We start from the raw sequence: 20945 nt of genomic DNA on the forward strand, positions 1-20945 counted from the left end.
TGGTTCATTTCTCCAAATGCCCACAGCAGTTTTTGGGCTGGGCCAGCGTAAATCCAGGACCTTGGAACTCAGCCCGGGTCTCCCACGTGGGTGACAGGGACCCCAGTACTTGAGCCATCACTGCTGCCTCCTAGTGCGTGCATTTGCAGCATCAGAAACCAGAGCTGGGATTTGAACCCAGGCACTCAGATATGGGATGGGGGTGTCCCAACCACTGTCTTAACTGCTAGGCTAATGTCCACCCCTGTGCCTTTTAAAATAATTAAATGTTAAATGGTTATGTGAGTACCTTCTTACCTGCATACCTTGGAAGTTTTTTTTTTTTTTTAAATCTTTTAAAAATCACCTAACAAAACAGATGTAAAAAATCAACCGAAACAAATGTGTGGCTTAATGATTAGAAAGCAAACATCTTTGTGTCTGTCACCCAGGTCATGCAATGGAGTTTTGCAGCCACACCAGGAAGCCCCAGGGACTCTATTCCCCCACCCCCAACCACCTTCTTCCTCCTCCCACGGGTGACCACTCCCCTGACCCTCCTAGCGTAGCCAGGTAAAAAACCACAAAAGCAGACAACTTTTTAAAAAAAGATTTAAAAAAAATGTATTTGAGAGGTAGAGTTACAGACAGTGAGAGGGAGAAGGAGAGAGAGGTCTTCCTTCTATTGGTTCACTCCCCAACTAACTGCAATGGCCGGGGCTGCGTTGATCCGAAGCCAAGAGCCAGGGGCTTCTTCCTGATCTCCCATGGGAGTGCAGGGGCCCAAGGACTTAGGCCATCTTCCACTGCTTTCCCAGGCCATAGCAGAGAGCTGGATTGGAAGAGGAGCAGCTGGGACTAGAACCCGTGCCCATTTGGGATGCCGGCGCCGCAGGCAGAGGATTAACCTACTGCGCCACAGCGCCGGCCCCAAGCAGACAACTTTTACCACTAAAGTATAAAGCCAGGAAGCTGAGGCTGGCTTCCGCCTGCCCACGTCCTAAGGCACACATTGCCTTGTCACTCACCTTACCTGTTTTCCCGAGCAGTAGCACCTGCTCAGGCTAGATCCCAAGGACCACCAGGACAAAACAGAAGAGGACTGTGTTATCATCTAGCTAGTGACAAGCCGTGGCACCCGACACCAGAGCCCTGCAGCCCTTTGGTGATCTCACCTGGCCAGCATCCCCTTCCCTGGAACCCCTCTGTAGGCCACCAACACCCTCATCCTTGAGCCCTGCGAGTCTGCTATGCCCCCATCCGTTGATGGATTATATCTTCTCTTTCCTTCACCCCAGAATTTTGTCCTCATTCTTGTGATTAGCACCAGGGACAGGGACCACGTTTTTGGTACCGATAGTAACCACTGCCTGGGATTTCTTTATAGTGTTAGGACCCAGATGTACATCCTTAGAAGTCATAGTTTTGCCCATTTGACTTGCTAGCCTGTTTGAATCTTTCCACCCCTCTTCATCTCCTTCCCTACATTGTGTCTGTTGCAGAGCTTGGGAGGTTTGACCTGCAGAGTTTCCCAGTCTAGTGTTTTGCTGACTGCATATTCAACATGCACCTCACATCCAACATGTTCCCCTGTCTTTGCCATCTCATGCAAATCAGCACCTGGATGTCCACACTTGATTACACACAGGTTTGGATCCCTTTGGCAAGAGCGCAGATGCTCTCTCACCAGAGGGTGTGTTAATGCCTGGGTGTCTGTCTTTCTGTGGTCCTGGCAGCTGGTGATAACGTAATGCCTACATATGTTAATTCGCCAAAGGTTGCGGCATGGTGCTATCCTAATCCTGTTTTCTCTTTTTCATTTATCAATTGGAGTCGTTCTACAAAGAGATGCTTCCCCTAACCTACTATCTGTTAACTGGTGGTACAATTAATGAAGAAAAGGGTAAATAAAGGCTTGGGCTTCCCTGCTTTTATTCAAGATGATAGATTTGTTCCCTGTCATCCTTCAAAGGTGAGTTATTATTGCATTTTCAGTGTCATTATGAACTTCTGGATTCCAGAATGCTTGATGATTTCAATCCCTTGCAATCGCTATTCTGTTGAAGGTCAAATGGTCCCATCTCTGGTCAGAGGGAAACTATTATGTGGCTTCTGCATTCTTTTGACATGACTCTAGTTGTCTTTGCTCAGTTTCTTGCCTTCCATCCTGACAACATATTTCTGGCTTAACGTTTGCTGCTCCAGATCTGCAGTTGGCTGTTTCCAGAGTGGATTGCTTTAGTGGGAAATAGTGTTCAAAACTGTAGTCTAGGCACTAAGAATGCTTATTGCTCTTGGGTCGGTCACGGTTTCTAGATTTTTACAGAGAACAGAGGTAGGAGGAGTGTATACAGTCATCCCCCTTTATCTGCAGTTTTGCTGTATTAAATGAAAAATTTGAAAAATAAAACATTCATAAGCTTTCAATTGCATGCTGTTCTGAGTAGAGTATTGTGCTATCCAGCAGGGACATGAATCGCCCCTTTGTCCAGCGTTTCCACGCTGTATGTCCTACTCTGCTGTTAGTCCCTGTAGCCGTGTCAGTTATCAGACTGACTGTAGCACTGTCAATCACATTGCTTGCATTATTAATTAATTCTTACATTAATTAATGATGTCCCAAAGCTTAAGAGTAGGGATGCTGGTAATTTGCATATGCCAGAAGGAAGCCATAAATCACATTCTGGGAGGGAAAGGGTGACAGTGTCTCATAGGTGTTTGTGTATAGGAAAACACATAGTACACGTAGGATCCAGTTTCAGGCATTCACTGGGGGACTAGGAATGTATCCCTAGTGGGTAAGGGCTGGACTACTGTATTCACAGATAAAATGCTCCCTTTGAGAACTTTAAACAGAGGAGCAGTGTAATCTGCTTTATGCCTCGAAGGGTCTCTTCTGCTTCTGACCTTGTCCAGGGGAGAGGTGATGGACAGGCCTGTAGCATGGGGACCAGAAGTGGTAGGATTAAGGCTTGGGTTTTTTTTTTTAAAGATTTATTCATTTATTTGAAAGTGTGTGTGTGTGTGTGTGTGTGAGAGAGAGAGAGAGAGAGAGAGAGAGAGAAAGAAAGAGAGAGAGAGAGAGAGAGAGAAAGAGAGAGAGAGAGAAAGAGAGAGAGAGAGAGAGAGAGAGAGAGAGAGAAAGGTCTTCCATCTGCTCTTTCACTCCCCAGATGGCTACCACAGCTACTTCGGGTCTTCCATGTAGGTGACAGGGGCCCAAGCACTTGAGCCATCCTCTGCTGCTTTCCCAGCCATTGGCAGGGCGCTGGGTTGGAAGTGGAGCAGCTGGGAATCAAACCGGCATCACAGGTGGTGGCTTTACCTGCTACACCATGACGCCGGCCCGAGATTAAGACTTTGTGGAGGTGGGCAACGTGTGCTGACGGATGGGCTGCAGGGAGAGATGGAAAAGGCTAATGTCTGTGTGTGACTTGACTCACTGGGTGCATAGTGGTGCCATCCACTGAGAAGGGACAGCTTAGGAAAGGAGCAGGTCTTTGGGGAAGAGTTTCCTTGGGGGAGGGGTGCTGATATTATAGTGTAGCAGGTTAAACCACTGCTTGTGACGCCAGCATCCCATATGGGCAACAGTTCGAGTCCTGGCTCCACTTCTGATCCAGCTCCCTGCTGATGTGCCTGGGAAAGCAGCAGAAGATGGCCCAAGTGCTTGGGCCCCCGCCACTCACATGAGACCTGGAAGAAGCTCTTGGCTCCTGGCTTTGGTCTGGCCTGGCCCTGGCTGTTTTGGTCATTTGGGGGAGTGAACCAGAGGATGGAAGATTCTCTTTTTTTGTTTGTTTATTTTTTTTAAAGATTTATTTATTTATTTGAAAGTCAGAGTTAGAGAGAGAGGTCTTCCATTCACTGGCTCACTCCCCAATTAGTTGCAATGGCTGGAGCTGTACCAATAAGAAGCCAGGAGCCAGGAGCTTCCTCCAGGTCTCCCACATGGGTGCAGGGGCCCAAGGACTTGGGCCGTCTTCTACTGCTTTCCCAGGCCATAGCAGAGAGCTGGATGGGAAATGGAGCAGCTAGGTCTTGAACTGGCACCCATATGAGATGCTGGCACTACAGATGGTGGCTTTACCCACTACAGCACAGCGCCGGCCCCAACTATATTTATTTCAAATACATTACATATTTTGTTTTTGTTTTTTTTTTTTAAAAAATCTGTCCACCAAAAAAAAAAAAAAAAAAAAAGAGAAAGAGAGTTCCCTTTGGACCCACCACGTTTAGAATTAGGTGTCACACGATGTTCTGAACATAAAAGTGTGGAGCACAATAGTAAGGTGGAGGCAGCAGCCGTGGATTTGGGTGTCACCGGAGGTTGTGGATTTGGGTGTCACTGGAGGTCGTGGATAAGATCAGATCACGAAAGGTGGGAGCTTGGTGGGGGAGAGGGGAGGAGCTACTCCCTGGGGAGGGGGGGAGTGGCTACTTGTGTCAAGTGCTGCTGAGGGTTCAGGAAGATGATCAGTGGATTGTACAGGATGGAAGGATTCCCTGGGGGGCAGTGGGATAGAAAGCACTGCTGGAGTGAGTGAGAAGGTGGGGCAGGAAGGTAGAGACAGGAGGCTGAGACAGCTCCGGAGGGATTTTGCAGGCAGGGGAGGTGGGGCTTACTGGAGTTCGGAGGGAACCTGATCTCTGCAGAGTGTTTGTTTCATTGCAGGATGGATGGTGGGTGTGAGCAAGCCAGTGAAGAAGGGATATTGGTATCTCCCAGTCGCTGGCTCACTCCCCCGGATGCCTGCAACAACCAGAGCTGGGCCAGGATGAAGGAGGGAGCCAGGAGCTTAGTCCTGGCCTCGTGCATGAGTGGCAGGGGCCCCAGGACCTGAGTCATCACCTGGTGCCTCCCAGGGCATGCATTGGCAGGAAGCTGGAATTGGAGGTGGGACTGGAACTTGAGTCCGGGCACTCTGGTACGGGATGTGGGCATCCCAAGCAGTATCTTAACGGTTGTGCCAAAGGCGGCCCCCAAGTATTTATTTATTTATTTATTTATTAGATTTTTTAAAAAATTTATTTGAAAGAGTTACAGAGAGATGTAGAGACAGAGAGAGAGGTCTTCCATCCATTGGTTCACTCCCCAGATGGCCGCAACGTCCGGAGCTGCGCCAATCCAAAGCCAGGAGCTTCCTCCCCGTCTCCCACGCGGGTGCAGGGGCCCAAGGATTTGGGCCATCTTCCACTGCTATACCAGGCCATAGCAGAGAGCTGGATTGGAAGAGCAGCAGCTGGGACTAGAACCGGCGCCCATATGAGATGCCAGCGCTTCAGGCCAGGGCGTTAACTCGCTCCGCCACAGTGCTGGCCCCAAGTATTTATTTTTAAGAAAAGTAACATGAAGGCTTGTTTGTATTATGTGCAGCTGGGAGTGATCCAGCTCAGAGAAGAAAGCGCTAAGGCAAGAGAATGAGGATTGTTTCAGGAGCAGAGTGTTAGCATTGAAGCCATGAATTCAGGACAAAGTGGAGGGAGAGGCCACAGCCATGCGTAGACTTTCCTGCCATTTAGGGGAGAGTGGGAGATTGTGGCTAAAAGTGCCGGGAAGTCCGTGGCTCCCAGGCTGGGAACGCGAGCAGTCCTCATCCCTCTGCATCTGTGCTGTGAGGGGCAGCAGTGGAAGAGAGCAGGGAGTTACCAAGGACAGGTACCAGGAACGGGAGATCTGTGGCTGCATACCAAAGGCCATCCTTTTCTCCTTAATTAACTGAAACTATCCCTGATGGTTTAAAGCAATGGAATTGTGCAACTGTTAGTACTGTTTATTTCTCCTACCCTTCCTGTTATGTAACACATGTGTAATATACACAGGTACACCAAGAAATCTGGGAAAGTAGAATTGAAAATAAGCTTATTTGGGTGCAAAAAAAATGAAATCTGCATAATTTTAAAAAGATGTGTATTTCTACGACTTTCTGGAGACCTGTTGTATAGGACTATGACATAAGGGTGGGAACAAGGGGGCAGGTGTCTAGCTACAGACTGAGATGCCGGTTAAGACATCTGAGTTCCACACCAGAATGCCTGCGTTCAGTTCTCGTCTCTGTTTTCTGCTGATGTAGACCCTGGGAGACAGCGACAGTGGCTCGAGTAATTGGGTTCCTTCTCCACCGAGGAGGCCTGCCTTGAGTTCCTGGTTCTGGCCCTGGCCTGGTCCCTGCTGTCACGGACTGACACACAGTGTTAGGGTGTGAACCAGAGGATGGGAGCCCCGTTTCTTTCTGTCTCTCAGCAAATAAACCAACAGATCCGCGTGAAGAACGGGACGAGTCAGGGGAGCTACACAGCTATAAAGCTCTTGACACCAAGCAGTGCGTTAATTCTAGGCCGACTGAAAAGTTAAGGGTATAAATTACAATCCCCAGAGCGGAGGTTCTCAGAGTGTGGAGCGAGGACCTTGTAGGTCCTCAAAACCCACTGAGGGAGGAGGCAAGTTTCCCCATTTCTGTGGGAGGTTGGATTTTCTTGATGTATGTCAACCAGAACAACACATTGCAACAGATTGTGAAAGTGGGTATGAAAATCCATCTGTGTTCGAGGGAGCCAGACATCAGAGCTTTGCAAAAATGTAAAATGGTGTCACTCTTCTCCTATTTTTGCAAATCAAGTTATTTTTATAAAAGTATGCCATGTATATTAACATGTAGACAGTTTTTAAATTTTACTTTAATTAAAAATAAATATTTAAAAAGTCCTCAGGTTTAATTTCTCATGATTATAACACATATAGACATTCTTTGGGGCTCTTCAGTATTTTGTCTGAGGGTGGCATAAAACCAGGACAGTTGAAAATCTCTATTCCATAGCAACCACTCAAAAATAGTGCAACGAACGGCACTGTATGTAAGTTGGAAACAGAGCCAAGTGCCCACGAGTGGATGAATGGGTAAACAAAGGATGGTAGGTACATACAGCAGAAGCTTGCTCAGTGATGGGGCGGGGCGTTTGGCACAGTGGTTGAGATGGCCCTTGGGATGTGCACATCCCATGTCAGAGAGCCTGCTTAGAGTTTGCTCCTGACTCCAGCCTCTGACAGTGTGCACCCCGGGAGGCAGCAGGTGATCACCCAAGTGCCGGGGTTCCTGCCACCCACATGGGGGACCTGGATCCTGGCTTCTGCCTGTCTTAGTCAGCCCTGGCCACTGCACATATTTGGGAAAGAATCGGAGGGTAGTCTCTCTCTCTCTCTCTCTCTCTCTCTCTCTCTCTCTCTCTCTCTGCTTTGCATATAATAAATAGATAAAAAATCATAAAAGTATATACCCCAATGTGGATGAACCTCAAAAACATCATGCTAAGAAAAACAATATTGTATTGTACGATTCCATTTGCATGAAATGTGCAGGGTAGGCAAATTAATAGATGGCAGATTGATGGTACCAGGCGCTGTGGGAGAGGGGAAGGACCAGTGCTGCTTAATGGGAATGGGATTTCATTTTGGGATAATGAAAATCTTCTAGAACCAGATGGAGGTGGTGGCTGCAGGGCACTGTGACTACTGCTGCTGCACTAAATGTCACTGAACTGTACACTTAAGGTGGTTCATGTTGTGTTATGTAAATTTCATCTCAGTGGAATAAAAAAGGGTAAAGCATTATTAAAAAGCCGGTAATAGAGGGGTGGGCATTTGGCCTATTGGGTAAGATGCCCACATCCCATCCAGAGGTACCTGGGTCCAATCCCTGGCTCCTGACTCCAGCTTCCTGTTCAAGCAGCTCCTGGGTGGCAGCAGGTGATGGCTCGAGCAGTTGGGTCCCTGCCACCCATGTGGAAGACCTAGATGAGTCCCTTGTGCTTTGCTTCTGCCTGGCTCAGCCCTGGCTATTGCAGGCATTTTGGATGTGAACCAGCAGATGGAAGTTTTCTCTCTGTCTTGCTCTCTCTCTCTCTCTCTCTCTCTGTGTGTCTCTTTCTCTCTGAATCTTAGCCTCTCAAATAAAAACAAAAAAAATTTCTAAAGATCCATTAGAGAAAGTAAAATTGAATTGTAAAATGTATTTTGTTAACTGAAAATAGAATAGGAAAAGAGGAACAAAAAAACATAAGGGACAGATAAAGCAATAGCAAAATGGTAGAACTGAATCCAACAATGTCCATAATTATTATTATTATTTTTGACAGGCAGAGTGGATAGTGAGAGAGAGAGAGAGAGAGAAAGGTCTTCCTTTTTGCCGTTGGTTCACCCTCCAATGGCCACTACGGCTGGCGCATCTCACTGATCCGAAGCCAGGAGCCAGGTGCTTCTCCTGGTCTCCCATGTGGGTGCAGGACCCAAGGACTTGGGCCATCCTCCACTGCCTTCCTGGGCCATAGCAGAGAGCTGGCCTGGAAGAGGAGCCACCGGGATAGAATCTGGCGCCCCAACCGGGACTAGAACCTGGTGTGCCGGCGCCGCAAGGCGGAGGATTAGCCTGTTAAGCCACGGCGCTGACCAATGTCCATAATTATATGACTTGCAAACCAACCATTTTTCTGCGAGGTATTTAACTGAAAGAAATGAAAGCCCAACCCTGGGAACCAGCCACACAGTGCACCTGACTCGCCAGCGCAGCTCAAGTGAGGCGGCGTCAGAGCAGCTTTCCGGGAGCTCCACGTTTGTCATCAGCACCGGCCAAGGTCGGGGATCCTGTGTAGGGTTTTGTCCTTCCCGGAGAAAAGTCTGGCCTAAGGGAGTTCTTGATGTAATGCAGATCTCCAGAAGTGAGAGGAAAAGTGTGCCTGGTAGTGTGGTTTGGTGCTGCCCCTGCACACAAAGGCATGGGAAGAGCACGTACTCTCATCACTCCCTTGTGTGGCACTGGAGGGTGGGGCACAAAAGAAGTAACCACAGTTCCTCTCGGGACTGGTGGAGGTAGGGGCCCGCCAGGTGTGGGGTGGGGGCTTTCCCTGGATGTCTTCTTTATTGTTTTTCATTTTGCAAGCTAGGTAAATGAATTTCCTGTTCAAAGTTGAGTGCAGTCTGACAAGACAGAATGGAGAGGAACATGAAATAATATTCTCTAGTTCCTTTAAAGAAACAAAAGGAATATTTTAGGGCTGTGTTTTCCTCTAAGTCACTGTACTATCAGTGACAAAGGCTATCACTGTGCTGTGAGACAGATTCCATTTTTAAATTTTTAAATTATTTTTTAAAATTTATTTGAGAAGGGGAGACAGAGAGATCTCATCCATTTGCTGGTTCACTCCTCAAATGCCCTCAACAGCCAAGGCTGGGTCAGGGCCAGAACTGGGAGCTGGGAACCCAATCCAGGTTTCCCTGCTGAGTGGCAGGAACCCAGCTACCTGAGCCATCACTTGCTGCCTCCCAGGGTCTGCGTTAGCAGGAGGCAGGAGCGAAGAGCAGAGCCAGGACCTGAAGCCAGGTGCTCCGATGTGGGAGGCAAGGTGTCTCAGCCACTAGGCTAAACACCTGCCCCAAGACTCTGTTTTAATAAATGTTGTGCACGTGCACCTGCTGTCAAGCTACGTTATTTTGAGATCGGTTTTATTTCTCTGTGCTTGGCTTCTTAGTCCGTTCGTTTATTCTACAGGTAAGTTTATGATCAAGTCCTTTCCCTTGCACAAGGTTATTTGCACAAACCCCTTCCTGAAGGTGGGAGTGGTAGCTGCAGATACTGTGTTGCTGTCTGGAACACAGGGGCAGGTGTCGGTTGGGAGTGGATCTGGCTCACTTATCAGAGCACATGACTTCCCTGTGGCTTCCTTCTCTCCATCTGAGCTGATGGGTGTGGAGAGAGTGGCTCCAGCTTTGGTCTGGAGACATGACGGGAAGCGCTTCTGCAAAAAGTATTTAATAAATTAGTGCAGAGTGTTCCATTATCCCTTCCGGAAATGGGGCTTCTGTCTGTCTGTAAGCTGTCTGGAGAATGGACCTGTAAATACAGTATTAAGAACGCTACCAGTAATGCAGTTTCCACCTCTTATCAGTTTACTCCTTCGTCTTTGGGATGCTTTTAAAAATGCATGCAGGATGTGAGTGAGATAAAGCATATCAAAATTCAAGTCGTTGCTAATCGACAGTGGCACTCCAATCTCTGGCCCCTCAGCATCCAGCAGCTTTAAACCAGAGCAGGAGAGTGAGGGAACAGGACTCTGAGCAGAGAGAAGCCATTCTGTTCAGACGAGGGGCTCTCACGCACGGGGCCTGTGGAATCGGAGGCTGACTCCATGCAGATAATAATAGCTGCCCCTTAGTGGGCCTGTGCTGTGTGCCAGGTATCCTGCTTTGTATGTAATAGCTTATTTAATCCTCACAACAACCCAATGAGGGAAGTTACTGTTATTTTTTTTAAAGATTTATTTATTTTTTTGAAAGGCAGAGTTACAGAGAGGCAGAGGCAGAGAGAGAGAGAGAGAGAGAGAGAGAGAGAGAAAGAGATCTTCTATATGCTGGTTCACTCCCCAGATAGCCTCAATAGCTGGAGCTGGGCTGATCTGAAGCCAGGAGCTTTTCCTGGGTCTCCCACATGGGTGCAAGGACCCAAGCACTTGGGCCATCTTCTACTGCTTTCCCAGGCCATAGCAGAGAGCTGGATCAGAAGAGGAGCAGCTGGGACTTGAACCATCACCCATATGAGATGCTCGCACTGCTGGAGGCAGCTTTACCCATTATACCACAGCGCCGACCCCGGAAAGTGGCATAGCAAGGATTTGAACCCAGGCAGCCTGGTCCCACAACCTATTCTATTAAACACCACGCTCCACTTGGATCCCTTCTGATTTGTGTGTGTGTGTTTAAGACATGCAGCTTTAAAAAGCTTAGGTATTTGGTTTTCCACCTGTCAGCAGATTAGGAAGTAGGCTCATAAGAGACAAATACACCTCATACTGAGAGGCAGACTGGCAGCCAATGGTGACCGAGGAGATGGGGAATCTGTAAACTCAGGCAAGCTGGGCCTTGCTAGGCGTCAGCCCTGCACACTTCGTATGTCCTTGTGGGAGCCACCTCAATGCAATGGAGCAGCCAGGATTAAGGTTTATGAAGATGGGGGCCGGCACCGTGGCATACTGGGTTAAACCACCGCCTGCAGTGCCAGCATCCCATATGGGCGCCGGTTTGAGTCCCAGCTGCTCTTCTTCTGATCCAGCTCTCTGCTATGGCCTGGGAAAGCAGTAGAAGATGGCCCAAGTCCTTGGGCCCCTACACCCACGTTGGAGACCTGGAAGAAGCTCCTGGCTCCTGGCTTCAGATTGGCTCAGCTCTGGCTGTTGTGGTCATCTGGGGAGTGAACCAGTGGATGGAAGATTCTCTCTCTTTCTCTCTACCTCTGCCTCTCTGTAACTCTGCCTCGCAAATAAATAAATAAACCTTAAAAAAAAAAAAGGTTTATGTAGATGACCATGGCAGACATGTAAGCTGTCCCCAACATTCAATTTCCTCTTCTCTCTTAGCAGTAGAACAACAGGGGCCACAGCTGCCCAGTCTGTGACGGCTTGGCATGGCCTTGGGCTGCATGTGACCCCTGGAGTAGGAGCAGAAGTGGCAGGCGCCGAGTCGCACAAGCTCTGCCCTCCCGCCTTTCCCTCTTCACCAGCTGTGATAGGATCTTAGGGGGTCAGAGGTCACCAGGGGTGGCTGAGTGAGAGGATGGAAACAGCCCGGGGCCCTGGCCCTGTGGGAGCCTCGAGCTATTAATTCCCGCAGTGGCATATGCAAGAGAGAAATAAACTCTTGTCAAAGCCGTTTTAAGTCTCCGTGTGGGGGCTACTCAGAGGTCACGGTTATGTGGAATCCAGACAGGCAGGTCTTCCACGAACTTCGGGAAGCCCCCTCTTGTTCGAGCAGCCCAACTCACAGGCTGGTGAATCCATCCCAGGAGGTAAAAGAAAGGTTGTATTATGTTTGCTGCATTTTGGTAACAAGCCAATGAAATATTTAAAATAAAAAAAAAATCCAAAACCAGATAGGCTTTGAGGCTCAGTAGGGGTACTACTCCTACTGAAATCTCCCTGGGACATTCCTTAGTGATGGCAGAGAGAGGAGGAGGCGTCCCCGACGTGGCCGATGTGATAGGAGAGCACAGGTGTTTCTGGGAAGGCTGCTGTGTGCCAGGCTGGGCTGAGGAGGTCTCGCCCTCGGGGTTCTCTCGACCACAGGGTGTGCGGGACAGGGAGAGGCAAGCATGCCAGCTCCCCGCCTGTGGACCCGTGGTGCAACAGCCTGGCTCAGCGTTGGGGCAGCGAGGTGTGGGGGGCGGGCAGGGGAGAGACGTCCAGGCAGAGTCCGAAGTTCCCGGAGGAGAAGCTTGGCTGGGCAGCAGTGTTGTTGTTGACTTTTTTCTTTGTTAAGGATTTATTTATTTATTTGAAAGGAAGAATGACAGAGAGGGAGAGGAAGAGAGAGACAGAGAGAGGTCTTCCATCTGCTGGTTCACTCCCCAGATGGCTGCACCAGCCAGGGCTGGGCCAGGCTGAAGCCAGGGGCCTGGAACTCCTTCTGGGTCTCCCACGTGGGAGGAGCACTTGGGCCCTCTGCTCTGCTTTCTCAGGCACATTGGCAGGGAGCCGGATCAGAAGCGTAGCGGTCGGGACTCGAACCAGCGCGGTGATGTGGGGTGCTGGTGTCGCAGCAGTGTCGCACCTGTGTTTCCAGGCGGCAGGGGCTGGAGGGCCCATCCGGAGGCTCCTGGGCCGTGTGAGAAACCCACGTTGAGGTTGCCCCTTTGCTTCTGGCCCCAAGCGCCTCTCAGCTCGTCCCAGGGGCACTTGAGGGTGGCCGTGTGCTCTCTGGGACACGGGTAGGAGCCGCAGCCCCGCTGATTGTGGCTTTTCCTTCACCTTCCAGGACCCTAGAGGTGAAGGCCGAGGGGCAGCCAGGCCTGAAGATTGAGGCAAAGCCCACAAAAGCCCTGTGTGTGCCAGTCCTTGTCAGTGACAGGCGGGCCGGTGACCGGGACATCGCTCAGCCCAGGTGTCGGCTCAACGGATGCTGCTGCGGCCCTCCCCCAGCCGGGGACTGTGCCGGATGACAAATGGGAGGTATTAGATGGCACTTGGCAGCCGGAGGGAAAGACGCCCGTAATTCATGGCTTTGGAGCCGGCTCACGGAAACATGATGCCTGAAAGACACCGGACATTTTTTTCCCCTCACACAGTGTTGACTCAGGAAGAGCTCAGATCTGAGGAGCTGGGGCGGAGGGGCAGGACACAGAGGAGGGGCGGAGGAGGGTGGGTCACGAGAGCTTCCGTTGCCTGAAATGTGGTTTGAGGCTGGCTTCCTGGGGTCTCAGCCGCACCGTTTCCCCTCACTCCTGTAGTTGTCACAGATCTGGCTCTGATCTTGGCTGAGCCCTAAGTCAAAGCCAAAATCCAGCAGTACACGTGGTTATGGACTTTTCAAAAGATTACCTGTGATTCATTACAGCTTAAGGGAAGTTGTTTTCTTTCAAATAAACAGTGTGTGTGTGTGTGTGCGCGCTCACACACACATATATGTACACACACATATACACACGTGCATATACATAAATATACAAATATATGAGGGCACTTTAAAAGGTTTGTGGGAGAGGCCAGCGCTATGGTGTAGCAGGTTAGTTAAGCCATTGCCTGCAGTGCCGGCATCCCATGTGGGCGACAGTTCCAGTCCCGGCTGCTCCACTTCTGATCCAGATCTCTGCTATGGAAAAGCAGCAGAAGATGGCCCAAGTCCTTGAGCCCCTGCACCCACCTGAGAGACCTGGTTGAAGCTCCCGGCTCCTGGCTTCAGCCTGGCCCAGTCCTGACCATTATGGCCATCTGGGGAGTAAACCAGTAGATGGAAGATCTCTGTCTCCCTCTCTGTGTCACTGTGCCTTTCAAACAAAATAAATAAATCATTTTTTAAAAGATTTTATTTACTTATTTGAGAGGTAGAGTTACAGACAGTGAGAGGGAGAGACGAAAAGAGAGGTCTTCCATCCGATGTCACTCCCCAAATGGCCGCAACGGCCGGAGTTGTGCCGATACGAAGCCAGGAGCCAGGTGCTTTTTCTGGGTCTCCCATGTGGGTGCAGGGGCCCAAGCACTTAGGCCATCTACTGCTTTCCCAGGCTGTAGCAGAGAACTGGATTGGAAGAGGAGCAGCCAGGACTTGAACTGGTGCCCATATGGGGTGCCAGCGCTGCAGGTGGAGGATTAACCTACTGCGCCATGGCACCGGCCCCAATAAATCTTTTTTTAAATAAATAAATCTTTAAAAAGAAAGATTTGTGGAAATTGAATTAAAAGTTATTTATTTTGCTGCAAAATTTGTTTTGAAATCCATGCACAGGCTTTTCATATTATATATTTTCCATGAACTCTTTGAAGGTCCTCGTATGAATGAATTTTAAAAGGTTTTGCACCAAGATAAGCGTACCTTTTAATTCCCTTTTCTGTAATTTTTTGACATACCCTCATAGGTGTGTATGTATGAGCATATGTATATCACACATACACACATAATATAAATATTTTATTTGGCTTTTAATAAAGATTTATTTCTTTGTTTTTCATGCAAAAACTTTGCAGCTAAATTTTTTAAAAGATATTAAAATAGAATAAATAAATGCTAAATGAAAAGCCTTGAAGTTTGCTGAAATGAAATTTTTTTTTTTTTTTTTTTTTTTTATTTTTGACAGGCAGAGTGGACAGTGAGAGAGAGAAACAGAGAGAAAGGTCTTCCTTTTGCCGTTGGTTCACCCTCCAATGGCCGCCGCGGTAGCGCGCTGCGGCCGGCGCACCGCGCTGTTCCGATGGCAGGAGCCAGGGGCTTATCCTGGTCTCCCATGGGGTGCAGAGCCCAAACACTTGGGCTATCCTCCACTGCACTCCCTGGCCACAGCAGAGAGCTGGCCTGGAAGAGGGGCAACCGGGACAGGATCGGTGCCCCGACCGGGACTAGAACCCGGTGTGCCGGCGCCGCAAGGCGGAGGATTAGCCTGTTGAGCCACGGCGCCGGCCTGCTGAAATGAAATTTTAATTGGAAATGAGAACTCTACCCTGAGGTAGCTTTTTCCAATTTGTCATAATAGATAAATATATTGAGGTGTAGATAGTTGACACACTGCACTGAGTTCTTGATTTTAACTTAATCTCTCCCTGCACTCCCCACCCAAGAAGAAAATGTATAAATTTCTTCCTGATGTTCTTAGGAGAGTTAAATTCATAGCATAGTCTACCAAGTTCTATGTCCTGAGCCCCGTCTCTCCCTCCTTCATTCTGCATGCCTTCACCCTGTGTCAGTTTCTTCATAGCATTTATTTATTTCTCTCTCATTTTCTTACTTATTTTTCTGCCATTTCAGTGTTCATCATGGAAGTATAACAGGTGCACATAGGTGAATGCATCTGATAGGTTTCTCCAGTGGTATGGACTTAAAAACATTCTACTTGTATATTTTAATATAAAATATAGCTAACATTTGCCATTTTAACGATCTTAAAATTTGTGTTCACACTGTTGTGCAACCGTCACCACTATTTATCTCCAGAACTCTTGCGTCAACCTGAGGCTCTGCACCCCTAAGCACGAACCCCCCGTCTCCCCTCCCCCAGCTGGCAGCTACCACCGTTGTACTTTCTGCCTCTGTGAGTCTGACCATTCCAGCTTCCTCTCCTACGGGCTTTGGCTATGCAATGGCCTGGCCGTGACCCTGAGCACCACGCGAGCGACGTGCCACCCGATTCTCTGTATGCCGTGTGAGTGTTCAGCCGTGTGATCGCAGCCCCCAGCTGGCTCTTGTGCCTGGAAGACAGCTGTCACCGGTTTTCTCTGACTTCCCACCGTCCCTGTGAGACACTGCCCTGCGGCACGTGTCTCAGTGTCCGGCCAGCCGTGGTCTACAGCTGGAGGCGGCAGTTAGCGTCACAGCCAGCCCTGCCTTCCTTCCGCTTACGCGGAGCCGACAAGGGCTGGCAGGTGGCCGAACATCTCTCAGAATAAGTGGAAGCCACGTGGGAAGGGTGCTGCTGCTGTCAGTGAGGATGTTAGAGTTCTCATTTACATCTGCTCTGAAAGATTTCTGCGGAAAACTGCTGGTTTTATACCCGAAAGCATGTCTGTTTTTAAGGAATGTGTTCAGTCTGCAATTCTGCCTCCTTCCCACCCTCCCCCGCCCCCTGAGCCTGAATCCTGTCTGGCTGAGCCAGGGACATCTGGCCCCTCCCATCCTCCAGAGAAGGCACATCTGGCTTAGAATCTTGCCGGAGGGTGAGAAAGCAGAAAAGGAATTTGCAAAGGTGGAAGTGTGTTGGGCAAACACGTCTGGGGTGAAGTATCCAGAGCATGAGAGTGTGAAGACGTGTGGGTTGAGGAGGTGGGCAGCAGGGCAGCAGGCGCCTTGCTCTCCCCAAAGCCCAGTAGGGAGTGGCGGGCAGCCCCATTGTCACAGGCGTGGACCGCAGGTATCTCGGGAGTGGGAGAAGACTGAGGAAGGAGGCATTTTCTCCTCCATGGGTAAAGCAACAGGGACCACCCCTCCCCCAGCCCCAGATGCCTTGGAGGAGCTGTTGAAGACGGGTGCAAAGCTCAGGATTAAATCATTGCTGTTGACATAGCCCAGGCTCCCTGGACTAGAACCGCACAGCCGCACCCTGAGCCCTGTGCCTTTGTGTTCTCTCCCACTTGTGCGGAGAGGGTGTGACCTCACTGCGCTGGTTGCAAGTTTCCCCCTGGGACTGGCTTTGGCCAGCTCAGGAAGGGTGGAAGTGACAGTGCAACAATATCAGACGGAGGCCTCTGGTGCCATCTGATACCAGAAGAACACGCCTCGGGCAGCTGCTGACCCCCGGGGAAGTCAGATTCCAGGGGGCGGATCTGAACATGAGCTGCACCCAGGAGCTGGCTCTGGCTGGTCTCCAGGCCCACCGGTGAGAAAACTCTTGTGTTGTAGGCCCCGTGATAGGCAGTCTGTTACACAAGACGATTGTGGCAATTGCCCACACATACGAAGACCAAAATGCAGAAGGCCAGAGTCAAGAGGGAGAGCTAAGCAAACAGCTGACCCGTGCGTCAGAAGGAAGTGGTGGTGGTGGGGTCTGAGCAGGGGGCAGGGAGGGAGGGGCCTCCAGGAGGAACAGGGTAGAGATCGTGGCAGGGAATCAAATACTGCAGCAGCTCCACCACTTGCTGGCTGAGTGGAGGGAGGAGGACACACAAAGACACACGCACACAGACACACACACAGACACACACGCACCCTCCTCTGGGCCTCTCTGCTGCCTGTGTTCAGTGCTGCCAGTGTCTGGGAGGCACCCAGAAAGTAGCCCTTTGATTCCTAATGCAGTCCAGACTTCCAGTTCTGAGGGCGACTTGGACTCATGGTCATGTTCAGTGTAGCAACGACAGAAAGCAGGTGCCTGTGAGTGCTAAGGACAGAACTCTCCCGAAGGGAATATTGGCACCAGTAGCTGAGTGCTCCCTAGCTTTCAACAGTTGTTACACAGGGAATCAGTCCTCCAAAGTGGAGACTCGGTGCTGTACTAGCAGGAGCTGGGCTCCGCCAGGTCCTGGGAACTTGGGGAAGTGCCTTAGCCCGTCCGTGCTGAGGTTCGGAGACACTGCAGATAATAACCGTACCTAACCCACAGGGCAGATACGAGAGTTAAATAAGAAGGAGCATCTAGCACACAGCCTGGCCCAGGAGGAAGCCCTCCATGAATTAAATCAACAGCTGTGCTGTCGCTGAACTGGTGTCTGCTGCAGTAGGAAATGGACCCACCGTGTTATTCTGAGCCTAGAAGTTTGATGGAAAGCAGGAGTCCTGCCCAGTGGGCTGTAGCACCAAGTCTGCATGCTCACCGGCCATACCCTGAGCAGCAGTCACGCCTCTGGTACCTCAGCCAATCTGCCAGCATTTGCTTTCCTCTTCCTTGGGGCAATCTGTCTCTTCTCATGTACATAGGGGAGAAAGGTGGAGGCGGACTTGAAGGAGCAGGTGGCCGAGCCCAGCCGGATGCTCTACCTCACCACCAGCCTGGGCTGTGCACACCAGGGGCACTCCAGGACGTTCAGGGAGAAATAGCACTAACGGGTAAGCTCAGGGGTGGGTGTTGTGGCATAGCAGGTAAGGCCACTGCATGGGAAGCCTGCATTGTATATCAGAATGCTAGAGATTGAGTCCTCTTCTGCTTCCAATCCAACTTCCTGCTAATGTGCCTGGGAGGCACCCAAGGGCTTAGGTTCCTGGCACCCACGTGGGAGACCTGGATGGAGTTTCTGGCTCCTGGCTTCAGCCTGGCCCAACCTTGGCTGTTGTAGGCTCTGCAGGCTCTCGGGGGGAATGAACCAATTGATGGAAGATTCTCTCAACCTCTCTCTCTCTCTCTCTCTCTCTCTCTCTCTCTCTCTCTCCCTCTCGCTCTATCACTTTGCATTTCAAATTTTAAAGAAGTTTCACTTTGATGCAAAAAACTTTGAAATCCATGCACAGCTTTCCCCACAATATGCATTTCCCACGAGCTGTTTGAAAGAACTCTTGTATGCATAGATTTCAAAACATTTTTGCACTGAAATAAACTTCTCCTTTGGCTTCATAGTCCGTGAACTTTCTGGAGTGCCTGAATCACTTTGGAGGGGGCTCCGCCACCAGGAGCCAGGCAGCTGCCCTGCTGTGCCTGTGGTTTGGGAGATGGAGCAGGTGATCCTTCTGCACCGCAGTGAAGGCGTTGTTAGCCAGACCGATCTGTTGACGGGAACTTGCGTTTCTTGTCCTAGCCTACTGGCGGGGTTTGCTCCATTTCGGCCTTGCATGCTTCCTTTCTAGGGGAGAATTTCCCAGAGCAGTGGGCTCCCTGCCCAGCCATTTCTGCATTTATCCTTGAGTTTGTGTGGAGAAACCCATCTGTCCCGGGAAGGCTCGCTTCTCTGTCTCCTTCCTAAAGCCAGCCCTCCTGGAGGCTCTTTGTCTGTCCCTGGTGCTGGCCTGAGGTCCTAGTGGGGATGTGAGAGGATTCAGTAGCTCCCTCGTGCAGTGCGTGGTGAGCAGGGTTGGGGGTGACCTAGCTTCTTCCCAAAAGGCCCGTAGCAGGAATGACGATCTCTTCTGCTGTTTCCTCTCCTCGATCTTTCTCCAAGAGAACGAGCCGAGTGCTGTTCCGTTCCGCCGGCTTCAGGTCTGATCTTGCATTTCATTATGATAGCGGTCCTGCAAAGAAACGCTCTCCATGACAAAACCACACAGTTCTTGACTTTTAAATGGATTTTATTATTTATTTTGTTTGAGAACCAAAGTGATAGAGAGAGAGAGAGAGACAGACAGACAGACAGACAGTCAGAGAGACAGAACTTCCATCTGCTGGTTTACTCCCTAATGCCTGCAATGGGTCAGCCTGAAGCCAGGAGCTAGGAACTCACTCCGGATCTCCCACGTGGGTGGCAGGGACCCAGCTACCTGTGCCATCACCGCTGCCTCCCAGGGTCTACATTAGCAGGAAGCTGGAGTTGGGAGTGGAGCTGGGCACTCCAACATGGGATGTGGCATCCTAATAGACATTTAGCTGTCAGGCCAAATGTTCACCTGCAGTTACTGGCTTCTTACCATGTGTGTGTCACTCTAAGTGACTGAGAGGGATCTGCTCGCCAGTCATCTCAACAGCCTTGTGACGTAAGTATTGTTGTGGTCCCCCTTTGCAGATGACGAAGCTGCGGCTCACGCGGACTGAGTAACCTGTGCGGCCAGGAAGCAGGTGCGGCAAGATCTGCATCCAGGGAGCCTGGCTCCGACGCCTGCTCTTGCACCTGCTGGGTCAGGTTGCTTATTTTCACAGTGTTATCTGGTTGGAAGGCCACAGTAACATGTACTGACCTATTTTTTTTTTCTGGGAAAGTAACAAGCATTCAGCAAGGTTCAGAGGTTTGGCAGCCTCTTCTGAGGCCCCGGGAGAAGCCAACCTCCACTGGTGATTATCCTCTGTAGAATATGCATTCCTTAATGCCTCTTTGTGTCCAACTGGAGCCCAGATTCGTCCCCATTCCAGGCGACAGGAAGAATCCTTTCCACATCCTATTAGCTGGCCAGCCTCTCCCACTCAGCCTGCCTGAAGCCAGCCTCAACATTTCCCCCACCACCCGTTTTCCTCTCCAGTTCACACCAAAGCTAACGGACAGTTACATCCGTTTTCCAAGACCTGGTGTCCTCCTGTTTGGTTGGCTTCTCACATCCAGCAAGTCCCTTCCGGCCTGGCTGAGAGCCTTCCTCTGCAGACAGGGGCCTTCCCATGGGCCTCTCCGCCTCACCACACTGATCTCCATAGGGCTCCGGGCTACCAGTGCCACCCTCAACCTGGGAGATCACAGGGAGGAGTAAATGGACTATGCACACAGGTGCAGGCGGGGCTTAGGAATACCAGCAAGGGATGGGGCATTGCCCAGGGCAGCAACAGTGGGACGTCACAGCCACCCCTAGGCCCACAGGATCCAGGGAAAAGCAGTTATGGGGCTCCAGAGAGAGCTGTGTGCAGAAGGCCCCATGGCAGGAGCTGTGGCCTTACTGAGAGGGACAGACGACTGAAACCCCAAGACAAAGGCCAGGGAGTAAGTACCTGCCTTCAAGCCCCTCCGCCTGGCCCCAGTGGGAGCTAGGGGTTGTAGTCCACGTGAGCCAACCTCCCACACCCACAGCAGGGTGGGGACAGCGGGGAGTGGGCCTGGATGGGCAGAGGGAGGGCATAGGGGTGCTGGACACGCACCACCTTTGCCTCATCCTCTGATGCCAGAGATTGGCAGGGACTTCCTATTCCAGCCTGGGTAAAACCTGGTGCTCCAGGAATTCCCCCACCACCCCACCTGATTCAGTCTGTTCCCTTCCTGCTGGCGAGAACAGGTCTTCCACTCATTCGGCCAGCGTCCTCATTCTGTCTGTTCTGTATACTGCGCACGTTAGGGCTGTTCTTAGATCTCTGTCATGGGGTTATGCTACTCCGAAATGCAAGTCCAAAGGGGTTTTTGTGCTTCTGGGGATGGGCATCTTCCCAGGCCTCTCCTCGATGGTCTGA

This window comes from Lepus europaeus, chromosome 3 (assembly GCF_033115175.1).
Source record: "Lepus europaeus isolate LE1 chromosome 3, mLepTim1.pri, whole genome shotgun sequence".
NCBI classification, from domain to species: domain Eukaryota; kingdom Metazoa; phylum Chordata; class Mammalia; order Lagomorpha; family Leporidae; genus Lepus; species Lepus europaeus.